At 52.1% G+C, this 25,294-nt stretch overlaps 1 protein-coding gene and 2 non-coding genes across 3 annotated transcripts in view; 1 reads left to right on the forward strand and 2 right to left on the reverse strand.

The window, feature by feature from the left end:
* The window catches only part of LOC144258216 (uncharacterized), a 970,182-nt gene that overhangs the window by 816,654 nt on the left and 128,234 nt on the right, over nt 1–25,294 (reverse strand). The gene's annotated exons all lie outside the window — the stretch shown is intronic.
* TRNAM-CAU (transfer RNA methionine (anticodon CAU)) lies at nt 9,683–9,755 on the forward strand. Its single transcript has one exon. It is a non-coding gene; the product is annotated as a tRNA-Met (tRNA).
* TRNAA-UGC (transfer RNA alanine (anticodon UGC)) lies at nt 24,644–24,715 on the reverse strand. The gene has a single exon. It is a non-coding gene; the product is annotated as a tRNA-Ala (tRNA).

The following is a 25,294-nucleotide window of genomic DNA, read 5'->3' on the forward strand; positions in this document are numbered from 1 at the left end:
CTGTTCAAGGATAGCTACTGACTTCTCCTGAGAATGCAGTTGAGGAATGCCTCTCCCATCTCTAGATGCTTTCCTGTGGGCTCTGAGAAGCAGGATGGGGCGTGTATGATAAAGTCCACGCAACATTCCCCTTTCATCCCAGCCCTGGGACGTCACCAGTTGCCACCTATCCCCTGGCAGCAGTGAGGGATGTTTCCCACTGTCCAGGAGACACCAGCCTTGGACCAAAGGCAGCTTGAGGCTTCTCCTCTCTCCCTTCTTGAATCAAGTTCATGTTTTTTCCAAGAGTTAAAGCAGCCCAAACCCCCAGGGTCTGGATTAATGTCACAAGTTTGCTATCTCTCCCTGGAAGACAACTTCTTAATGAGAGGAGTTAAATGAGATGAGTGGAGTTAAATCAGTTCTCAGCCTGAGTCCTTTGCTCTTAATCCTGAGGATATTGTCCCAGCGTGGGGCCATTTCCTGCCTCTCTTTCACACAGAAGGACAATTTTCTTTGTGCAGACGCAGGAACATCAAGATCTTTCTCTGTCCCTTGTGCAAAGCAGAGTGTCAAATTCCAAGGAACCTTCCTCTTCTGCGATGGAAACAATGGAGAAGCAGGGGGCCCTGGGCACCTCTAGCCCTGGCTGGGAGATGTTCCCTCCCTGCTTTCTTTACGCTGCTTGTTGTTATTTCATGGAGTGTCTGGGATGGGGGAAAAGCTGAGTTCACTCCAGGTGGAGGGAAAAAAGGACCCTGAGAATCTCAGGGCCTCAGGGAAAACCCAACCCCTGCTACCGGGATCACGGAGGTGCTGGGGATTTGAGCAGGAAAGGGACTGTGTGAATTGTCCAGGTGGGGAATGAATAACCATCGACAACTAGATCCACCTCATTAACCACGGACACAGGCTAATCGTGCTGCAGATAGAAGGGAAACTGGGAGCAATTCTTTGCTGTCAGCCATGGAAACAGTGACCCGAGTGCACTGCAGTAAATGTGCTGGGGAAAGCTGGACTTTACAGGCAGGTGGAAAGAGCAGATCCCTGCAGGAGTTTCAGTCCTGCTCAGTGCGGGGCAGGTGCCCATTGCACGGAAGGTCTGTGGGGGTTTCTGCTCCTAAGTCACCTTGGTACTTTTAAGATTCCCACCCAAGGGGCGGCTTGGGACAGTAGCGGATGAGAAGGGGGAATCCTCCAGCCCTGGAGGGAAAGGTCCCGTCTGCCCAGACTGAGGGGCAAGGAGACAGAGGGGCAGTCAGTGCTCAGAGAGGAGAGAGCTCAGTGATTTACACCCACCAGGGGACACTGTCTTTTTGAGGCGGGTGCAGCTGGCTTGGGATGGTGCTGACGATGGATAGAAAACAGGCTGGAGTCAAAGACAGATCAGACCACAGAAGGGGAAGGGCATCTCCATAGAAGGTCCTGGGTGCTCAGATACCCCAGTTCTAGGTACCCTGGCCTGTCCCAGAGAGAAAAGACAAAGAGGGGCCCAGCCCCCCGACAGTCATCCCATGGAGAAGAATCTGGTTGGGAGTGGGGTGAAGGTTCCCGCTGGACAAAGGGGAGCTGAAGTCCCCCAGCGTCCTGGAATTTAAGCAATGCAAGCTTCAAACCCTGCACGGGTGCGGCCTGAGGGGCACCCGCAGAAGGTTGGGCTGGACAGGGGCGGCAGGTTTCTACAATTTTTGGTGGTTTCCAGAATGGGACCAAGTCCTGCCTCCCCATCCACCTCCCCCCACATCTGCCTAAGGCTCTGGGAGGGAGTTTGGGTATGGGAGGGAGAGGGAAAGGGGTTGGGCTCTGGGAGGGAGTTTGGGTGTGGGCTGTGGGTTGCGGCAGGGGGTTGGGGTGCAGGAGGGAATGCAGGGTGCGGGGTCTGGGCTGGGGTAGGGGGTTGGGGTGCAGGAGCAGGTGTGGGGGCAGGCTCTGGGAAGGAATTGCGTGTGTGGTGTGGGCTCTGGGCTGGGGCAGGGGGTTAGGGTGTGGGAGGGGGTGAGAGGTACAGGCGCTGGGATGCAGTTTGGGTGCATGTGTGGGGTCTTGGCTGGGGTATGGCGTTGGGTGCAGGAATGGGTGGGGAGGCCAGGTTCTGGGAGGGAGTTCAGGTGTGGGCTCTGGGCTGGGGTTGGGGGTTGGGGTGCAGGAGAGGGTACAGGTCAGGCTCTGGGAGGGAGTTTGGGTGTGGGGTGTGGGGTGTGGGCTCTGGGCTGGGGGAGGGGGTTGGGGTGCAGGAGAGGGTGCAGGTCAGGCTCTGGGAGGGAGTTTGAGTGCAGGGGGTGGGCTCCGGGCTGGGGAAGAGGGTTGGGGTGCGAGAGCAGGTGTGGGGGGAGGCCTGTGGGAGGAAGTTTGGGTGCGGGATGTGGGTTGGGGTTGAGGGTTGGGGTGCAGGAGGGGGTGCGGGCGCAGGCTCTGGGAGGAAGTTTGGGTGTGGGGTGTGGGCTCTGGGCTGGGGCATGGGGGTAGGGTGCAGGAGGGAGTGCAGGGGGTGGACTCTGGGAGGGAGTTTGGGTGCAGGGGGTTGGGCTCTGGGCTGGAGCTTGGGGTGCAGGAGAGAGTGAGGGTGCAGCTCTTACCTCAGGCATCTCCCAAAAGCAACCCACACCCCCCTCTGGCAGCAGCTCCAAGGTGGGGGGTCTCTACCCATCGCTTCCCACGGACACCACCCCAGCAGCTCCCATTGCCACAGATGGCAGAGTCGGCCCTCGGGGCGGGGGAGCGTGTGGAGATCCCCCCACCCCCGGGGCTGCAGGGACGCGCCAGCCGCTTCCGAGACTGGCAGGCCACACGGAGTGTAAGCAGTGTCAGGGTGAGCCTCACCCTGACATCTGGTGGTGAGGTCTGGCAAGTTGTGGAAAAGAACTTCAGGGGCCGATCTCATTTGCATAGGCACACCCACCCCGCCTAGAACACGGCCATAGCTGCCCAAATGGTCACTTTGGCTGCTGTGGGATCCCCAGTGTCTCTGTTATTGGGGCAGGAAGAATAAATTGTTATTACCCTGATTATGGGAATTGTGCTGGGAACTGTACTTGGCCTTTTGTTATGATGGAGGGACTCACCATCAACTCAGTATCACTCGCTAGGCAAGGGTCATGGGTTCCAAAACTCTGTGAATTGAGAGAGGTTGGGGACACGTATTAATACTTGGCAGCATGGGTCCCTTGGTGATGGTCTTATATGCTAATTGCCCTTCCTTTTCTCTTCACTGTGGACTCTCAGAGGTAATTTTGATTTCGTTAGGAGTCTAGTTACAGGCTGATGAGTTCACTTTGGGCTAATGGTGTACTATCACTGAGGTTCCTATACTACAAGCTGACTTCACCAAAGAGATGAACCGAGTAAGAGCTGAAATCACTGAGCGTTGTGTTAAGTAGTGGGGGAGCCTGAAGATCTATTGTGGAGAAGTTTGTGGGACGGCTGGAGTGCCTTGTGGAGAGGCTGGTGGAGTAGATCGTGGGACGGCGGGAGCTGCTGGTGGGACGTGAAGCAGTTCATGGGACGGCGGGAGCTGCTGGTGAGACGTGGAGCAGTTCGTGGGACGGCGGGAGCTGCTGGTGGGCCGCAGAGCGGAGCTGAGCGAAGCAGTTCGTGGGGCAGTTGGTGGAGTGGAGGCCTATGGAGCTGTGGGGCGGTCAGCTTCAGATCATGTAAGGTGCCTTTTACCCCCGCCCCCATCTCCACCCAGGTTGGGAGGTAAAGCTCTGCAGATAAACTTTTGAACTTTGGGGCTGCCCTGACCAGGGACAGAGACTTTTGGGTCATTGGACTTTTGGGACTTTGGGTGATTTGGTTTTGCTGGACTCAAGAACCAAAGGGAAAGGGCATGCCCCAATTTGCTTGGGGTGGGTTTTTTTTTTTGCTCGTGGGTTGTGTTATGAATCCTGTTGGTGCTGTTTCCCCAACATAATGCCACATTGTTTCTCTCTGTTATTAAAAGGCTTTTTGCTACACTCAGACTAGGTGCTTGCGAGAGGGGAAGGATTGCCTCTGGGAAGCGCCCAGCGGGGGTGGTACATATTTGTCCCAGGTCACTGGGTGGGGGCTCGAGCCGGTTTGCATTGTGTTATTGGAATGGATCCCCTAGATATTGAACCCGGCCCTTGTTGCTGCCAACTCTGACGGGCTGAAGGGTTACACGGAGCGAGGGTGGGCAGGAAGCCGCCTTAGCCCCCTTGTGCTGCCGGTGATGGCGGTGGGGGTCCCCGGGCCCTTTTAAATTGCCCGGGGGCAGCAGGCGGGGCTGGGGGAGACACCGGGCCCCGGACTTTGGTGGAGCCAGGCCCCCGTGGTCTTATGTTGCTGGAGCACGGGCACCAGGGGCCCAGATGAGGCGCCTCCCCTGCCGCTGGAGGAGCATGGGTGCTAATCCACCTTTCGGTGGGTTGGTTTTTGGAAGGTTAAATGAAGGCAGCCTCTGCTCTGGGCTCGCCCAGTTTCAGGGCCTGATGCTGCTTTGCACAACGATGAATCTCGGAACAGGCCAGCACTGAAATGACGGCAGAACCTGAGGAAGGAAAAGCCTCCGGGTTCGTCTGTGGGCCTTGACGCCGAACGGGAGCCGTAATTTGACTCGCTTTGTGGCTGCGGCCGGTAAAATGTCAGGACAAAGTCGTCCCAGTGATTGTGACACTGGGTTTGAGGCGGCTTTGGTCTTATAAAAATGTAACTAGCATGGAACACTTGTGTTTTTAAAGGTGGCTTCCCCAAGCAATCCCAAGTTGTTCTTCCCATAGCTGGGTGATGGTGGGCAGCAGGGGATCTCCCCAGTCTGTGGGGGAATCTCTCTGGGCCCCACTGTTAGTTCTCCAGCCTTTCTCCCCCTAACCACGCACACCTCTCCCCACCCATTATCAATGCTTTACAGCGATCCCTCCCTCCCCTTATGGGATACAGACTCTCAGTGACAGAGACTGCCTGGGGCTCCCCTCTGCATGGCTCCAATGGGGAAGGAAAGAGTCTGACGGGGAGAGGAAGGAGACAGGCCGAAGGAGTCAAATGGGGCTAGACGAGAATAGAGAATAGAGGAGATTTTCTTCCTATTAAAATGGACTGGAGTCTCATTGCTGGAAAGCCACATTTTGAGTGAGGTTTGAACCGGCAGCCTTTCAATTGCCAGGCAAAGGTGCGAACCACAGAGACCGATCACGGCCGACTTCCCAAAGCTGTCCAAGGAGCCCCTGCAGGGGTGCAAGTGGTTAGTGCAAAGGGCAATATTGCTGGGGTTGTGAGTTCAATCCTTCCCTGCAGCCCTGGTTTCTATTACCCCATGGAGCTTCCCCAGCTTGCTTGTCCTAATTCACATGGAAAGTGCCATGAGAGGAAGGTCTGAAATGTGGACGTTGGTGCAAAGCTTGGGACCCCCCACCAATGCTGCCATTAGCTGTGGGTGGGTTGCTCAGGGGCAGGGAGAATTGATTTCTTTGCTGCTGAGAAAGCTGCCAGGACAGGTCTGTGGGCACCAGAGCTCCCCACTTCTTGCAGCACATGCCAGGCTCTGTCACTCCTGGAGGAGGGTCAAAGAATCATAGAAGATCAGGGTTGGAAGGGCCCTCAGGAGGTATCTAGACCAACCCCCTGCCCAGAGCAGGACCAACCCCAACTAAATCATCCTAGCCAGGGCTTTGTCATGCCTGACCTTAGAAACTTCTAAGAAAGGGGATTCCACCACTTCCCTAGGTAATGCATTCCAGTGTTTCACCACCCTCCTAGGGAAAAAGTTTTTCCTAATATCCAACCTAAATCTCCCCCACTGCAACTTGAGACCATTCCTCCTTGTCCTGTCATCTGCTATCACTGAGAATAGTCTAGATCCATCCTCTTTGATCCACCTTTCAGGTAGTTAAAAGCAGCTATCAAATCCCCCTTCATTCTTCTCTTCCGTAGACTAAACAATCCCAGTTCCCTCAGCCTCTCCTCATAACTCATGTGTTCCAGTCCCCTAATCATTTTTGTTGCCCTTTGCTGGACTCTCTCCCATTTCTCCACATCCTTCTTGAAGTGTGGGGCCCAAAACTGGACACAGTACTCCAGGTGAGGCCTCACCAATGTCGAATAGAGGGGAACGATCACGTCCCTCGATCTGCTTGCAATGCCCCTACTTATACACCCCAAAATGCCATTGGCTTCTTGGCAACAAGGGCACACTGTTGACTCATATCCAGCTTCTCGTCCACTGTCACCCCTAGGTCCTTCTCTGCAGAACTGCTGCCGAGCCATTCGGTCCCCAGCCTGTAGCGGTGCATTGGAATCTTCCGTCCTACGTGCAGGACTCTGCACTTGTCCTTGTTGAACCTCCTCAGATTTCTTTTGGCCCAGTGCTCCAATTTGTCTAGGGCCCTCTGTATCCTATCCCTACCCTCCAGCATATCTACCACTCCTCCCAGTTTCGTGTCATCCACAAATTTGCTGAGGGTGCAGTCCATGCCATCCTCCAGATCATTAATGAAGATATTGAACAAAAACGGCCCCAGGACCGACCCTTGGGGCACTCCGCTAGATACCGGCTGCCAACTAGACAAGGAGCCATTGATCACTACCCGTTGAGCCCGACAATCTAGCCAGCTTTCTATCCACCTTATAGTGCGTTCATCTAGATCATAGGTCTTTAACTTGCTGGCAAGAATAGTGTGGGAGACCGTGTCAAAAGCTTTGCTAAAGTCAAGGAACAACACGTCCACTGCTTTCCCCTCATCCACAGAGCCAGTTATTTCGTCATAGAAGGCAATTAGATTAGTCAGGCATGACTTTCCCTTGGTGAATCCATGCTGACTGTTCCTGATCACCTTCCTCTCCTCTAAGTGCTTCAGAATTGATTCCCTGAGGACATGCTCCATGATTTTTCCAGGGACTGAGGTGAGGCTGACTGGCCTGTAGTTCCCAGGATCCTCCTTCTTCCCTTTTTTAAAGATGGGCACTACATTAGCCTTTTTCCAATCTTCCGGGACTTCCCCCGATTGCCATGAGTTTTCAAAGATAATAGCCAATGGCTGTGCAATCACATCCGTCAATTCCTTTAGCACTCTCGGATGCAGCTCATCTGGCCCCATGGACTTGTGCACGTCCACTTTTTCTAAATAGTCCCGAACCACTTCTTTCTTCACAGAGGGCTGGCCACCTCCTCCCCATGCTGTGCTGCCCAGTGCAGTCATCTGGGAGCTGACCTTGTTCGTGAAGACAGAGGCAAAAAAAGCATTGAGTATGTTAGCTTTTTCCACATCCTCTGTCACTAGGTTGCCTCTCTCATTTAGTAAGGGGCCCACAGTTTCCTTGGCTTTCTTCTTATTGCCAAAATACCTGAAGAAACCCTTCTTGTTACTCTTAACTTCGCTCGCTAGCTGCAACTCCAGGTGTGATTTGGCCTTCCTGATTTCACTTCTGCATGCCTGAGCAATATTTATACACTCATCCCTGGTTATTTGTCCAATCTTCCCCTTCTTGTAAGCCTCTTTTTTGTGTTTAAGATCAGCAAGGATTTCTCTGTTAAGCCAAGCTGGTCGCCTACCATATTTACTTTTCTTTCTACACATCGGGATGGTTTGTCTCTGTAACCTCAATAAGGATTCTTTAAAATACAGCCAGCTCTCCTGGACTCCTTTCCCCCTCATGTTATTCTCCCAGGGGATCTTTCCCATCAGTTCCCTGAGGGAGTCAAAGTCTGCTTTTCTGAAGTTCAGAGTCCGTATTTTGCTGCTTTCCTTTCCTCCCTGTGTCAGGATCCTGAACTCGACCATCTCATGGTCACTGCCTCCCAGGTTCCCATCCACTTTTGCTTCCCCTACTAATTCTTCCCGGTTTGTGAGCAGCAGGTCAAGAAGAGCTCTGCCCCTAGTCGGTTCCTCCAGCACTTGCACCAGGAAATTGTCCCCTACAGTTTCCAAAAACTTCCTGGATTGTCTGTGCACCGCTGTATTGCTCTCCCAGCTGATATCAGGATGATTGAAGTCACCCATGAGAACCAGGGCGTGCCACCTTGTAGCTTCTGCGAGTTGCCGGAAGAAAGCCTCATCCACCTCATCCCCCTGGTCCGGTGGTCTATAGGAGACTCCCACCACGACATCACTCTTGTTGCTCACGCTTCTAAACTTAATCCAGAGACTCTCAGGTTTTTCTACAGTTTCATACTTGAGCTCTGAGCAGTCATACTGCTCTCTTACATACAGTGCAACTCCCCCACCTTTTCTGGCCTCCCTGTCCTTCCTGAACAGTTTATATCCATCCATGACAGCACTCCAGTCATGCGAGTTATCCCACCAAGTCTCCGTTATTCCAATCACATCATAATTCCCTGACTTTGCCAGGATCTCCAGTTCTCCCTGCTTGTGTCCCAGGCTTTGTGCATTTGTATATAGGCACTTGAGATAACCCGCTGATCGCCCCTTGTTCTCAGTATGAGGCAGGAGCCCTCCCCTCTCACACGCTCCAGCTCGTGCTTCCTCCCGGTATCCCGCTTCCCCACTTACCTCAGGGCTTTGGTCTCCTTTCCCTGGTGAACCTAGTTTAAAGCCCTCCTCACTAGGTTAGCCAGCCTGCTCACGAAGATGCTCTTTCCTCTCTTCGTTAAGTGGAGCCCGTCTCTGCCTAGCATTCCTCCTACTTGGAACACCATCCCATGGTTGAAGAATCCAAAGCCTTCTCTCCGACACCACCTGCATAGCCATTCGTTGACTTCCATGATTCGACGGTCCCTACCCCGGCCTTTTCCTTCCATGGGGAGGATGGACGAGAACACCACTTGCACCTCAAACTCCTTTATCCTTCTTCCCAGAGCCACGTAGTCCGCAGTGATCCGCTTAAGGTAATTCTTGGCAGTATCATTGGTGCCCACGTGGAAAAGCAGGAAGGGGTAGCGATCCGAGGGCTTGATGAGTCTCGGCAGTCTCTCCGTCACATCGCAAATCTTAGCCCCCGGCAAGCAGCAGACTTCTCTGTTTTCCCGGTCAGGGCGGCAGATAGATGACTCAGTCCTCCTGAGGAGAGAGTCCCCGACCACCACCTCCCACCTCCTTCTCTTGGGAGTGATGGTCGTGGAACCCCCAACCCTAGGACAGTGCATCTCATGCCTTTCAACTGGTGGAGTCTCCTTCTGCTCCCTTCCCCCAGACGTATCATCTGGGTCACTCCCCGCAACTGTACCTGTGGAGAGAACATGAAAATGGTTACTTACCTGTGTCCGCTTTGCTGGTACATGGACGTTCCCCCTTCTTCTTCTGGAGGTCACATGTTGCCAGATTTCTTCACAGTCCTCCTGTCCCTGCTGTGCAGCCTGCTCTGAATCTTCAGAACCTTGTGCCCATAGAAGCATATCCTGATGTCTGTCCAGGAAATCTTCAGTTTCTCTTATGCAACGCAGGGTCGATACCTGTTGCTCCAGACCTTGAACCTTCTCTTCCAATATGGAGACCAGCTTGCACTTTGTAGAGACAAAGTGGCTTCTGTCCTCTGGAAGAAAGACACACATGGCACATCCAGTGCAGGTCACAAGAGTTGAACACTCCCCATCCATATTACCTTCCTACTATGAGCTTCCTCCGGAGATGCAGTAATTCCTCAGAGAAGTCGTTAGGGTGTAAGCCTCAGTGGGCTCACTCCAGGTGAAGTCCCAGGCAAACTCCTGCTGTTTGCTGCTCTGCTGTTCCCCGCTGCTCTGCTGTTCCCCGCTGCTCAGCTGGTTCTATAAGCATCGAGCCTAAAGCTCTTCCAAGCCTTCTTAGCGCAGGGGGCAGCGCATCAGTCTCATAATCTGAAGGTCCTGAGTTCAAGCCTCAGAGAAGGCAACTCTTCTTGCTCCCTGCTTTAGATTTTCTAACAGAAATCAGAGAAAAAAAGACGAGACCTGAGTGGTTTCTAGACACCCTCCCATCCATCTAACACACATACACAGACTTTTCTAACGGTACGTGTAGAGTACGAAATTAGTTCAATATTATTCGATTGGAAATTTCGGGAGCTATTTTAGACATTCAGGCTTCGGTGTCCCCACTAAAGCGCGTGAATTCGGCAGAGTGCGTCCACAGTACCGAAGCTAGCATCGAACGTCGGAGCGGGTGCACCGTGGGTCGCTATCCCGCAGTTCCCGCAGTTCCCGCCGCCCACTGGAATTCTGGGTTACGCTCCCAGTGCACGATGGGGCAAAAACATTCTTGGGGGTGTTTCTGGTACGTGTCATCAGGAAGCTCTGGCAGACAATCGTTTCACGCCTTTTTGGCATGTAGACGCCGTACTGCTTTCAGCAAACGGTGCACCGCTTGCTCTTCTGCAACTATGAATCCGCCTCTCATTTCCTCTCCCCTTCCGATGTAATCTCTACTATCTACTCTTTCTCTTCCTCATCGAACTCTTCTGCCTCCAACTCTGCTCTCCCACTGGTGCCACGCTTCCGAGCTTCTCCGGGTTGTCTGTCTTGGGCTCCCGCCTCCGTGAAAACCACGGAAGACAACCATTTCCCGCCTTTGTTCGGCTACCACGAACCAAACAGCATCTCTTCCCCTGCCACTCTGCTCTCCTACATTTCGCGCCCGTTTTCCAGGATTACCCGTGCAGGCGCCATGGAGCCCGCTCAGATCTCCGCTGCAGTTTTGAGCATTGTAAATACCTCGCGCATTATCCAGCAGTATGTGCAGTCCCTGCAAAAGGGGGCGAGGAAACGACGACGGGGCGATTACTATACTGATGAGGACATGGACAAAGATGGCACGGCGTGTGGCAATTGGGAGATCATGGTGGTGCTGGGCCAGGTTCATGCCGTGGCAGGCCGATTCTGGGCCCAGGAAACAAGCAGAGACTGCTGGGGCCTCATCGCGTTGCAGGTGTGGGATGATTCCCAGTGGCTGAGAAACTTTTGTAAGCGTAAGGGCCACTTTCATGGAGCTTTGCGACTTGCTGTCCCCTGCCCTGAAGCGCAAAGACACCAAAATGAGAGCCACCCTCACAGTTGGGAAGTGAGTGGCCATAGCCCTGCGGAAGCTTGCAACGCCCGACAGCTACTGGTCAGTTGGGAATCAGTTTGGAGTGGGCAAATCTACTGTGGGGGCTGCTGTAATCCAAGTAGCCAACACAATCATTGACCAGCTGCTATCAAGGGTCGTGCCTTTGGGAAATGTGCAGACCATTGTGGATGGCTTTAATGCGCTGGGGTTCCCTGACTGCGGCGGGGCGATAGACATAACGCATATCCCTCTCTTGGCCCCGGAACAGCGGGGCGGCCACTACATAAACCGCAAGGGGTACTCTTCCATGGTGCTGCAAGCCCTGGTGGATCACAAGGGACGTGGCGAAAGGGATGCACAAACAATCCAGTTGGGCCATTGCCCACAAGCTCACCCCAAGCAGCTTGGACTCCTGATGACTGTGATGCTGAGGTTCCTTAGACCCCTGTTCATATTTCAGACCCCAGCCGGTGCAGCATCCCTGCCCAACCACTCACCATCTGCCCCAGGAGAACCAGCTGGTGGGCTGCATCCACAGGCAGGTAGTTTATGCCGCTCCCCTCAGAGCAGCAGCCACAGCTGTGCAGCTAATCCCCACATCTGGTTGCCGGGGATCCAGCTGGATTGTTTGGGCATCCCTTTCAAGACTTGCCCTCAACAACCTGGCAGCCCCCAGCTTTCTCATTGCTCTGTGGTTGTTTGCTCTGTGAAAGGGGCCTCTAGGAATTGGTATTTCCAGAGGCATTAAAGAATCATAAAGGAGAAGGAAAAGTTAATGCCTTAGAAAAGTCTGTGTGTCTGTGTTAGATGGATGGGAGGGTGTCTAGAAACCACTCTGCTCTCGTCTTTTTTCTCAGATTTCCAGTGGTCATCAAGGTCAGCCATTGCCAGCAGTTGACAAGAACATGTGAGAACAGTGGGGGTGGGAAATAAAAATGGGGAAATAGTTTTACTTTGTGTAATGACCCATCCATTCCCAGTCTTTATTCAAGCCTAAGTTAACTGTATCCAGTTTGCAAATTAATACCAATGATCACTACAAAAGGTTCCCCCCACCCCACCCGGCTCTCCTCCTGGTAATAGCTCACCTTACCTTAGCGAGCAGATGGAGGGACGTGATCGTTCCCCTCTATTCGACATTGGTGAGGCCTCATCTGGAGTACTGTGTCCAGTTTTGGGCCCCACACTACAAGAAGGATGTGGAGAAATTGGAGAGAGTCCAGCGAAGGGCAACCAAAATGATTAGGGGTCTAGAACACATGACTTATGAGGAGAGGCTGAGGGAGCTGGGATTGTTTAGCCTGCAGAAGAGAAGAATGAGGGGGGATTTGATAGCTGCTTTCAACTACCTGAAAGGGGGTTCCAAAGAGGATGGCTCTAGACTGTTCTCAATGGTTGCAGATGACAGAACAGAGGAGTAATGGTCTCACGTTGCAGTGGGGGAGGTTTAGATTGGACATTAGGAAAAACTTTTTCACTAAGAGGGTGGTGAAACACTGGAATGCGTTACCTAGGGAGGTGGTAGAATCTCCTTCCTTAGAGGTTTTTAAGGTCAGGCTTGACAAAGCCCTGGCTGGGATGATTTAACTGGGAATTGGTCCTGCTTCGAGCAGGGGGTTGGACTAGATGACCTTCAGGGGTCCCTTCCAACCCTGATATTCTACGATTCTATGATTCTGTACCTGATCACTCTCGTTACAGTGTGTCGGGTAACCCCCATTGTTTCATGTTCTCTGTGTATAGGAGTCTCCCCACTGTATTTTCCACTGCATGCATCTGATGAAGTGAGCTGTAGCTCACGAAAGCTTATGCTCCAATAAATTTGTTCGTCTCTAAGGTGCCACAAGTCCTCCTGTTCTTACTCATGGTGTTGTATCCCCATCGTGTGGCCGTTTGGTGTCAGTCCTTTTAAATAAACAATGAGTTTTTTTCATAGAAACCATATTTTCCTCATACAGACGAAGGAGTAGATTAATCTACAAAGGGAAGGTGATTCCAAGGCAGTTCTGGAGGGAGAAGGGAACGTTTTCAGCATCACTAAATTATTGTGTTGTACCTCACACACACACAGAGTGACAATAAACTCAATTAACTGAGCTACCAACACACTGCACAGGAATGAAATAAACAACTTTATGTTCAAGGAGTTCGGTGCATTTAAATAATATTAAAAATATGTTTTGGGCAACGCATGGAAAATTCATTGTATTGTACAAGCCACTTGATATAGTTAATACACCACATAATATTTAATGAAGTTAAGAACGATGTGCTTATAAATTAACATGTTGTGCCATTTACACACGCACAAGACCTAGAAAAAACTGAATTATTTGAGCTTCCAACATTTCCACTTTCTCACAGCATGTTAGACCCCCTGCTTTAAATGGAATATGTCTAAAGGCCAGATGTATGAAAGAATTGTCTCGTTCTATATTTCTTAGCTTTTATCTCAAAAGGTAACAGCCTCATAATCTTCCCCCAAACACCCTGGGACCTCCCCCAATTATTAAAATGCCCCTGTCCTCAGCAAGACCACGACAGTGACCCACAGCTAGACTGTCTAGGCCAAGCTGTTCTGAAGGAGGCAAGTCAAAGATTTTCTCTCTGCTTCCCTTGGCAAGGTCTGAGTGGGAAAACAAAATCCCCCAAATGGAAAGTTTTCTGCTGAGAAACCAATACTAGTCTGTTTGGGGACTTTGATTTGAACGGATTATTATTATTATATTCTGGTAATATAATAAAGGACCAGGAATTCCTTCATAATTTGATGGTTTTTGGAACTTCCAGGCATATTGGCTAAAATTTTCGAGACACAGATTGTCAGAAAAACGTATCACGCTGAGTGCTCCACCTGAAACAACAGCAAATACTGTTGCCTAGATAGACAGATACATTGCAAAGAGCAACAAGTATCAATGTGGAGCTGAATCTGCAAAAGGGAAAGATTAATCTTGCAATTCAAATAATAATGTATTAATTATTATTATTATTATTTATTATTATGTCAGAAAGGACCGTGAATTCCTTCATACTTTTATCATCCTCAGGATGTTGCTGTGAATTCAGAGACATGATTGTTTTATGGAGCAGCCATTGCAGTTTCAAAAGGAAATTCAGGCAGAAAACAAAGCAGGGAGGGTTGTGATGGGGTGCATGAAAGGAGAAGAGGCTTGTTCCTCTTGAGTTTTCTTTCCGTTGCTCTCATGATCCTGATGGAGGAAGCGGAAGCTTAATTTGAGTTTCTCCCCACTCCCCTCCTACTGTCGGCGGTGTGCGTCTTCACCAGGAGTGCTTCCACCGAATGAAGAGGGGCAGTGTTGGGGGGGGCTGAGAAACTGGGCTCTTCACTCCGCGCAGCTGCCCACTGGGAGCCCAGCTGCCCCCTGGGCTCTTGACTCCCCACCTCCTCCCTGGAGTGGGAGCGGCCACCTGGGCTTCTTGCCTGCCTGCTCCCAGCCAGGAGTGGGGGCGGGAGCCAAGGGCCCAGGCTTCTCGGCTCCCTGCGCTGGGAGCCGGGAGCTTTCGTGCAGCAGCCCCGCGAGGAGCCAGGCAGGTGCAGCCCCGCTGGGATCAGGGAGCGGAGGGCAGCCATGAAGGGAGCCAGCCGGAAGCCATGACATTGGCAAGACAGCCAGCAGCCCCTGTGAGTCAGGCAGTGTCTACACAGACGCTGTGTTGTCCTAACGACCCCAACGTAATCCCCGTGCCTCTTGAGGAGCTGGAGTTACTATGTGGGTGTAGCAGGGCACTTACATAGATGGGACAAGGTTGTAGTGTGCCCCGTGAGGTAATTAGGACAACGTAAAATGCTGTCGGCAGGCCTAACTGTGTAGTGTAGCCCAGGTTTTAATCTCCTGCTGATGGGTTATATGCTGGGTGCCTTGTTTCCTTTTCTTAGGAGTGCTTGTTCTCACACCTATCTCCTCGCTTTCCATTCCAGTTCAGGGAAGGAGAGAATAACCAAGTCTTCAGGTATGAAAAGGCAAAACATTTCTACATGACCCTTCGCAGTCAGTGAAACCTGTGGTGGGAAACGTGCCCTTGATTTTACTGCATTTTGGTTTCTTGTCTTGTTGGTTGCTCCCGAGGAGCTGGCAGGGAAATGTCCATGGAGAAGTGGAGTGGATGTTAGGTTTCTTGCTTAGGAGATTTGCCTGCGTTTTGGCCTCATTGTGAGAAGGGCAAATTGGATGAGACATTGCAGCTTTTCTGATGCCTGTCTGAGTTTGGAAAGTAAGTTCTTTGTTGTCCTGTTCTTCAAAGGAAACTGCGGGAGCGGATATACACTGGCAGCTGAGAAAGCCTTAGAAGGGGAAATCCAAATCTGGGCACAATTGGTTTCTGTCATAGATTGTAGTGTAGCGTGGTGGTTATCATGTTTGCTTGACACACAAAATATCCCTGGTTTAAAACTAGGCAGAAACAGTGCCTTTTCCCCCGACTGATCACTTTTGGTCTTCCTCCATTCCAAGCCCTTTGCTGAAATACACCCATATTTCCCACACTTTTTGTTCATTTTTCTTTCCTTTTACAATATTTTAGAGTTGTAATTTAATGGCCAAACAATTTTGCTCATGAATTAAAGTTTAACACAACATTTGACAGCCTTTTCCCATGCCCTCTTTTCTGTCACTTACAGGAGTTTACTTATGGGAATATTCACTGATTTATTGCACCGAGCATTTCAAAGGAAAGGTCAGAATCATTTACCTTGGATTCACTTTCCTTACTTCTTTCTAATTCTTTCTCTCACATAGATGGTGAAATCTGTGTTGGAGCAATTTAGCTTACCACTCTCTCTTTCTAGACGGAAGCTGACACAATTTAAAACTTCCCAATTTGCAAATATCTATGTGAAAATATTTCCTAAACCAATGCAGAGATCCTGGGCAGGGCTTGGGGTGAGCCAGAATAATAATTGGCTTTTCTTTATTTTGGTGCTTGCTAATTGGCCATTTGGAATTTTAATACAGGATGGCATTACAGCCAAAAGATAATCTCAACATGTGGAGAAGAAACGGTTATACGGGCTAATAAATAATTTCTTGGTGTCACACCAAAAGTGATGCATTCCAGTGTGAAAGAAGAACTAATTCATGGCTCATGAGCATTTGCTACGTAGCTGTAGCCATGCAGGTCCCAGAAAGGCTTGTCTTTGTCCCCAGCAGAAGCTGGCCCAGTGAAAGATATTATCTCACCCACCTGCGCGTTTGCTCGCCACACTACTGTTAGCCGACGGCCAAGGATGTTTGGTGAGGTGCCAGCTATGCCCGTTTATACCATCCGTGACTTTAACCGCTAGGACGCACTGTCCCTTCGCGGCGGGCAGCCCGGGCTAGGCTGACGGATGCCCCAAGGTCCTAACCACCCGTGACTTTAACTGCTAGAGCTCAGAGCTCCTTCGCAGCGGGCAGTCAATACTGACTGACAGGTGCCCCAATGGCAGCACTAAGAGCCTCTCCACACCCGTGACTTTAACTGCTAGAGCTCAGAGCTCCTTCGCAGCGGGCAGCCAGGATTGACTGACAGGTGCCCCAAGAGTTTGCCTCGTGGAGGCGGCACAACTCAACGCTAGGCTCTTAGTACTCTCACCTCATGGCCAGGCTTTAGAGCCAAAACGGCTGAGGTTCTTTCATTGTGTTGGCTGCTTTCCAGTAAACCAGAGAAAACAAGTCAGGCTTATGCACAAATGGTTACCAAAATTTATTAAGCTAGATTCTAATCATGTGGTTACAAAATTGCTAGTGCCGACTTATTTAAATGTAGAGATGTTACACACACAAACAAGTTACAAAACTAAAGCCACAATCCCAAAGAAAGAAAACAAAGTTTAGAGCTCTATTTCAAAATATGTGTACACTAAAGATAGGAGATCAGGTGTGGGTGCTTCTTACCCTCCTTGCATCTCTCGATTCCAGCGGTGCCAAGCCAGGATCGGTCACTCAATTCCACGGAAAGACGAATAAGGGACAAGGGTTAGGGACCCTCTTAGCTGCAGTAGCCTTGGGAGGCTGTCACTTATCTGACCAGCAGATAGATAGTGAAAAGCACTCCAAAATCATGGTGCTGTAGGTCCCCTACTTATACCTCTGTACTCCTTTATTCTCTTTCTCCTTTCTTATGCCAAATTGAGGCTGGTCTGTCTGGGTCACGCCAGCTTTCGCAAGAGTAGTTTAAACTCGCAAGTGAGAGAAACAATAAGTATCGACTACTGGACATTTCTTTTATCAGGGTAAATATTTTCCCACCTAGGATGTTGGGGTGTGTGCATCACGCTATTTAGTAGGGGCTAAGAGCCATGTCTGTCACAGGGCATCTGCCTGCTGTGAGCTTAATCCTTGTATCTGTTCCCAGAGGCACATTGTATCAGCACACCTGTGCTTTTCACAGCTTCAAAGGCTGTGCTGGAATATATGTTAAGTGCCCTGTTCCGGCTTCCTCCTGTGTTTCCAGCAATGCTGGTCTGAGGGCGTGGGGGGGGCTGGCTGTCTGGCTACAGACCCCCACCTGCCCTCCACCAGGATCTGCCAGGCCATTTGCCTGGGACCCCCTCCTCCGGCCAGCAGGACCCGCTGACGCTTTACAGGAGGACCCCTCACTCTGCGCCAGGGACCGCCCCACCACAGCGCTGTGCACTGGGCATGGCAATGGTCCCAGGAGCCAGCTGGGCAATCCCAGACAGAGCCCCTGGCACAGCACCAGGCAGCGTCTAATCCCCTGCCCCACCTGCCAAGAGACCCCCACCCCCACTGGTCTGCAGCCAACAGGCCCCCGGCGATAACCACCTCCAGGACCCATAGCCTTAGGGCTGGGCACATCAGAACTACCCCCCGAAACCCCAAACCCTCCAGAAACCACCAACCTGACTAGGGATCCCCCTGCCCAGCCACCCAGAGGTCTCCCCCTACCACAATGTCCCTTCAGCTCCCGCTGCAATCTCCCCACACAGACATGCACCCCCCCAGCAACAGTGTTCCCTCACAGTGGGTGACAACTGGACAGAAAGTTATCACCACCCCCTGCTGGACAGTCACACAGGCAGAGGGAGCACGGGGGGACGCCTCTTTAACAGGAGAAGGGAAGCCCTGGAGGGCCAAAATAACTAAGACATTTCCATACTCTGTCACGAGCAAATAATGGCCACCGTGGATCCACCCCAGAGTTGGCTACAGCTTTGCACTGCGGGAAGCCCCCCTTCATGGAGACCCTTTGTCATGGGGTTTGGGATATTTCTGGACCATGCTGCACTCAGAGGGACCTCCTCATCCCATGCCAGCTGGAGAAAAGAAAAGGGTCCAGCCAACTCTCCTGTTACCAACTGGGAACCACCCATCCCCCAAACAGGGGGAGGCCCCTGGCTTTGATGGGTATTGAATATATGGCTAGTCTCTTTTATCAGCAAACATTTTTAACAGAGAGAAAGGAGGGAACAAATGATTCTCAAAGGAGAGGGAAAGATGTTCATTGTTGCAGGGGAGTTAATTTCCCAACCAGGATGGAGAAGGACTCAGGGCGACAGGTTCCCCCCAAGGAAGGACAAGTTGCTAGGATTTAGAGACATGGGGAACAGCCCCAAACTCGAGAGGATTTTTAATTGACATTTGATAATGACATCGTAAGAGGGAAACCTGAGATTTGAGATCAGTGTTCAGAAATGAAAGAGAAAGGGTGGAAATCTGAGGGATTTTGGATCCATTTATACAAATTAAATTGTGAGGTACAACACAATAATTTAGTGATGCTGAAAACGTTCCCTTCTCCCTCCGGAACTGCCTTGGAATCACCTTCCCTTTGTAGATTAATCTACTCCTGTGTCTGTATGAGGAAAATATGGTTTCTATGAAAAAAACTCATTGTTTATTTAAAAGGACTGACACCAAAAGGCCACACTATGGGGATACAACACCATGAGTAAGAACAGGAGGACTTGTGGCACCTGAGACACGAACAAATTTATTGGAGCATAAGCTTTCGTGAGCTACAGCTCACTTCATCAGATGCATGCAGTGGAAAATACAGTGGGGAGACTCCTATACACAGAGAACATGAAACAATGGGGGTACCCTACACACTGTAACGAGAGTGATCAGGTATAGAATCATAGAATATCAGGGTTGGAAGGGACCCCTGAAGGTCATCTAGTCCAACCCCCTGCTCGAAGCAGGACCAATTCCCAGTTAAATCATCCCAGCCAGGGCTTTGTCAAGCCTGACCTTAAAAACCTCTAAGGAAGGAGATTCTACCACCTCCCTAGATAACGCATTCCAGTGTTTCACCACCCTCTTAGTGAAAAAGTTTTTCCTAATATCCAATCTAAACCTCCCCCACTGCAGCTTGAGACCATTACTCCTCGTTCTGTCATCTGCCACCATTGAGAACAGTCTAGAGCCATCCTCTTTGGAACCCCCTTTCAGGTAGTTGAAAGCAGCTATCAAATCCTCCCCCCTCATTCTTCTCTTCTGCAGGCTGAACAATCCCAGCTCCCTCAGCCTCTCCTCCTAAGTCATGTGTTCTAGACCCCTAATCATTTTTGTTGCCCTTCGCTGGACTCTCTCCAATTTCTCCACATCCTTCCTGTAGTGTGGGGCCCAAAACTGGACACAGTACTCCAGATAAGGCCTCACCAATGTCGAATAGAGGGGAACGATCACGTCCCTCCATCTGCTCGCTAAGGTAAGGTGAGCTATTACCAGGAGGAGAGCCGGGTGGGGTGGGGGGAACCTTTTGTAGTGATCATTGGTATTAATTTGCAAACTGGATACAGTTAACTTAGGCTTGAATAAAGACTGGGAATGGATGGGTCATTACACAAAGTAAAACTATTTCCCCATGTTTATTTCCCACCCGCACTGTTCTCACATGTTCTTGTCAACTGCTGGCAATGGCTGACCTTGATTACCACTGGAAATCCGAGAAAAAAGACGAGAGCAGAGTGGTTTCTAGACACCCTCCCATCCATCTAACACAGACACACAGACTTTTCTAAGGCATTAACTTTTCCTTCTCCTTTATGATTCTTTAATGCCTCTGGAAATACCAATTCCTAGAGGCCCCTTTCACAGAGCAAACAACCACAGAGCAATGAGAAAGCTGGGGGCTGCCAGGTTGTTGAGGGCAAGTCTTGAAAGGTGGATCCAAAGAGGATGGATCTAGACTATTCTCAGTGATAGCAGATGACAGGACAAGGAGGAATGGTCTCAAGTTGCAGTGGGGGAGATTTAGGTTGGATATTTGGAAAAACTTTTTCACTAGGAAGGTGGTGAAACACTGGAATGCATTACCTAGGGAAGTGGTGGAATCCCCTTTCTTAGAAGTTTCTAAGGTCAGGCATGACAAAGCCCTGGCTGGGATGATTTAGTTGGGGTTGGTCCTGCTCTGGGCAGGGGGTTGGTCTAGATACCTCCTGAGGGCCCTTCCAACCCTGATCTTCTATGATTCTATGACCCTCCTCCAGGAGTGACAGAGCCTGGCATGTGCTGGAAGAAGCGGGGAGCTCTGGTGCCCACAGACCTGTCCTGGCAGCTTTCTCAGCAGCAAAGAAATCAATTCTCCCTGCCCCTGAGCAACCCACCCACAGCTAATGGCAGCATTGTGGGGGGGTCCCAAGCTTTGCACCAACGTCCACATTTCAGACCTTCCTCTCATGGCACCTTCCATGTGAATTAGGACAAGCAAGCTGGGGAAGCTCCATGGGGTAATAGAAACCAGGGCTGCAGGGAAGGCTTGAACTCACAACCCCAGCAATATTGCCCTTTGCACTAACCACTTGCACCCCTGCAGGGGCTCCTTGGACAGCGTTGGGAAGTCGGCCGTGATCGGTCTCTGTGGTTCGCACCTCTGCCTGGCAATTGAAAGGCTGCCGGTCCAAACCTCACTCAAGATGTGGCTTTCCAGCAATGAGACTCCAGTCCATTTTAATAGGAAGAAAATCTCCTCTATTCTCTATTCTCGTCTAGCCCCATTTGACTCCTTCGGCCTGTCTCCTTCCTCTCCCCTGTCAGACTCTTTCCTTCCCCACTGGAGCCATGAAGAGGGGAGCCCCAGTCAGTCTCGGTCACCGAGAGGCTGTATCCCATAAGGGGAGGGAGAGGTCACTGTAAAGCATTGACAATGGGTGGGGGAGAGGTGTGCGTGGTTAGGGGGAGAAAGGCTGGAGAACTAACAGTGGGGCCCAGAGAGATTCCCCCACAGACTGGGGAGATCCCCTGCTGCCCACCATCACCCAGCTCTGGGAAGAACAACTTGGGATTGCTTGGGGAAGCCACCTTTAAAAACACAAGTGTTCCATGCTAGTTACATTTTTATAAGACCAAAGCCGCCTCAAACCCAGTGTCACAATCACTGGGATGACTTTGTCCTGACATTTTACCGGCCGCAGCCACAAAGCGAGTCAAATTACGGCTCCCGTTCAGCGTCAAGGCCCACAGACGAACCCGGAGGCTTTTCCTTCCTCAGGTTCTGCCGTCATTTCATTGATGGCCTGTTCCGAGATTCATCGTTGTGCAAAGCAGCGTCAGGCCCTGAAACTGGGCGAGCCCAGAGCAGAGACTGCCTTTATTTAACCTTCCAAAAACAAACCCGCCGAAAGGTGGATTAGCACCCATGCTCCTCCAGCCGCAGGGGAGGCGCCTCATCTGGGCCCCTGGTGCCCATGCTCCAGCAACGTAAGACCACAGGGGCCTGGCTCCACCAAAGTCCGGGGCCCGGTGTCTCCCCCAGCCCCGCCTGCTGCCCCCAGGCAATTTAAAAGGGCCCGGGAACCCCCACCGCCATCACCGGCAGCACAAGGGGGCTAAGGCGGCTTCCTGCCCACCCTCGCTCCGTGTAACCCTTCTGCCCGTCAGAGTTGGCAGCAACGAGGGCTGGGTTCAATATCTAGGGGATCCATTCCAATAACACAATGCAAACCGGCTCGAGCCCCCACCCAGTGACCTGGGACAAATATGTACCACCCCCGCTGGGCGCCTCCCAGAGGCAATACTTCCCCTCTTGCAAGCACCTAGTCTGAGTGTAGCAAAAAGCCTTTTAATAACAGAGAGAAACAATGTGGCATTATGTTGGGGAAACAGCACCAACAGGATTCATAACACAACCCACGAGCAAAAAAAAAAACCCACCCAAAGCAAATTGGGGCATGCCCTTTCCCTTTGGTTCTTGAGTCCAGCAACCCCAAATCACCCAAAGTCCCAAAAGTCCAATGACCCAAAAGTCTCTGTCCCTGGTCAGGGCAGCCCCAAAGTTCAAAAGTTTATCTGCAGAGCTTTACCTCCCAACCTGGGTGGAGATGGGGGCGGGGGTAAAAGGCACTTTACATGATCTGAAGCTGACCGCCCCACAGCTCCATAGGCCTCCGCTCCACCAACCGCCCCATGAACTGCTTCGCTCAGCTCCGCTCCACGTCCAACCAGCAGCTCCCACCGTCCCATGAACTGCTCCACCAGCCTGTCCACAAGGCACTCCAGCCGTCCCGCAAACTTCTCCACAATAGATCTTCAGGCTCCCCCACTACTTAACACAACGCTCAGTGATTTTGGCTCTTAGTCAGTTCAGCTCTTTGGTAAAGTCAGCTTGCAGTATAGGAGCCTCAGTGATGGTACACCATTAGCCCGAAGCGAGCTCAGCAACCCGTAACTAGACTCCTAACGAAATCAAAATTAGCTCTGAGGTTCCACAGTGAAGAGAAAAGGAAGGGCAATTAGCATATAAGACCATCACCAAGGAGCCCATGCCACCAAGTATTAATACTTGACCCCAACCTCTCTCAATTCACAGAGTTTTGGAACCCATGACCTTTGCCTAGCGAGTACTACTTAGTTGATGGTGAGTCCCTCCATCATAACAAAAGGCCAAGGACAGTTCCCAGCACAGTTCCCATAATCAGGGTAATAACAATTTATTCTTCCTGCCCCAATAACAGAGACACTGGGGATCCCACAGCAGCCAAAGTGACCATTTGGGCAGCTATGGCCTCGTTCTAGGCGGGGTGGGTGTGCCTATGCAAATGAGATCGGCCCCTGAAGTTCTTTTCCACAACTTGCCAGACCTCACCACCAGATGTCAGGGTGAGGCTCACCCTGACACTGCTTACACTCCGTGTGGCCTGCCAGTCTCGGAAGCGGCTGGCACGTCCCTGCAGCCCCGGGGGTGGGGGGATCTCCACACGCTGCCCCCGCCCCGAGGGCCGACTCTGCCATCTGTGGCAATGGGAGCTGTTGGGGTGGTGTCCGTGGGCAGCGATGGGCAGAGACCCCCCACCTAGGAGCTGCTGCCAGAGGGGGGTTATGGGTCGCTTTTGGGAGATGCCTGAGGTAAGAGCTGCACCCTCACTCTCTCCCGCACCCCAAGCCCCAGCCCAGACCCCAACCCCCTGCACCCAAACTCCCTCCCAGAGTACATCCCCTGCACTCCCTCCTGCACCCCACCCCCATGCCCCAGCCCAGAGCCCACACCCAAACTTCCTCCCACAGGCCTCCCCGCACACCTGCTCTCGCACCCCAACCCTCTTCCCCAGTCCAGAGCCCGAACCCCACACCCAAACTTCCTCCCAGAGCCCGACCTGCACCCTCTCCTGCACCCAAACCCCCTCCCCCAGCCCAGAGCCTGCACCTGAACTCCCTCCCAGAACCTGGCCACCCGACCCGTTCCTGCACCCAACGCCCTGCCCCAGCCAAGACCCCACACCTGCACCCAAACTGCCTCCCAGAGCCTGTACCCCTCACCCCCTCCCACACCCTAACCCCCTGCCCCAGCCCAGAGCCCACACCACAGACCCAATTCCTTCCCAGAGCCTGCCCCCACACCTGCTCCTGCACCCCAACCCCCTGCCCCAGCCGAGACCCCGCACCCTGCATTCCCTCCTGCACCCCAACCCCCTGCTGCGACCCACAGCCCACACCCAAACTCCCTCCCAGAGCCCAACCCCTTTCCCTCTCCCTCCCATACCCAAACTCCCTCCCAGAGCCTTAGGCAGATGTGGGAGGAGGTGGACGGGGAGGCAGGACTTGGTCCCATTCTGGAAACCACCAAAAATTGTAGAAACCTGCCGCCGCTGTCCAGCCCAACCTTCTGCGGGTGCCCTTCAGGCCCCACCCGTGCAGGGTTTGAAGCTTGCATTGCTTAAATTCCAGGACGCTGGGGGACTTCAGCTCCCCTTTGTCCAGCGGGAACCTTCACCCCACTCCCAACCAGATTCTTCTCCATAGGATGACTGTCGGGGGGCTGGGCCCCTCTTTGTCTTTTCTCTCTGGGACAGGCCAGGGTACCTAGAACTGGGGTATCTGAGCACCCAGGACCTTCTATGGAGATGCCCTTCCCCTTCCCCTTCTGTGGTCTGATCTGTCTTTGACTCCAGCCTGTTTTCTATCCATCGTCAGCACCATCCCAAGCCAGCTGCACCCGCCTCAAAAAGACAGTGTCCCCTGATGGGTGTAAATCACTGAGCTCTCTCCTCTCTGAGCACTGACTGCCCCTCCGTCTCCTTGCCCCTCAGTCTGGGCAGACGGGACCTTTCCCTCCAGGGCTGGAGGATTCCCCCTTCTCATCCGCTACTGTCCCAAGCCACCCCTTGGGTGGGAATCTTAAATGTACCAAGGTGACTTAGGAGCAGAAACCCCCACAGACCTTCCGTGCAATGGGCACCTGCCCTGCAATGAGCAGGACTGAAACTCCTGCAGGGAGACTGCTGGGCGACATCCCCTCTGGGCCTGAGCAAAGCAGCAGGGTGAAAAGAGACTTGGAGATGCTGGGGATCGAACCCAGGGCCTCATACATGCAAAGCATGTGCTCTACCACTGAGTTACATCCCCAGAAGGGGGCTGTTTGGCATGGGTTACGCTCACAGCCCTCCTGTTTCCAGAGCCTCCAGGGGCCTAACGGCAGCATGGGGGACACATTCCCTGCTTTGAGGGCCAAACCCTCTGTTCTGGAGGTTGCTGGTTCTCAGGGGTCACTTTGCAGCAGGGCCAGTTTCTCTATGTGGGGGAGAGAGAGGGCCTGCCCTGGACTCAGGGTGCAGAGATACACTCGGCCCCCTCCCCTGCATTGACTGGCTGGAGCTGCCAGCCCCTGCTGAAAGGTAACGGCGCTGGGGGGCGCTGTGAGTCACTCAACACCTCACCCCGGTGGAAGAACTGGTGTGCGGGGGGCTCCAGGCTTTTCTCGGATCTGCTATTTCCACCTGCCTGTAAAGTCCAGCTTTCCCCAGCACATTCACTGCAGTGCACTCGGGTCACTGTTTCCATGGCTGACAGCAAAGAATCGCTCCCAGTTTCCCTTCTATCTGCAGCACGATTAGCCTATGTCGGTGGTTAATGAGGTGGATCTAGTTGTCAATGGTTATTCATTTCCCACCTGGACAATTCACACAGTCCCTTTCCTGCTCAAAT

Source organism: Eretmochelys imbricata, chromosome 28 (assembly GCF_965152235.1).
Source record: "Eretmochelys imbricata isolate rEreImb1 chromosome 28, rEreImb1.hap1, whole genome shotgun sequence".
Taxonomy (NCBI): domain Eukaryota; kingdom Metazoa; phylum Chordata; order Testudines; family Cheloniidae; genus Eretmochelys; species Eretmochelys imbricata.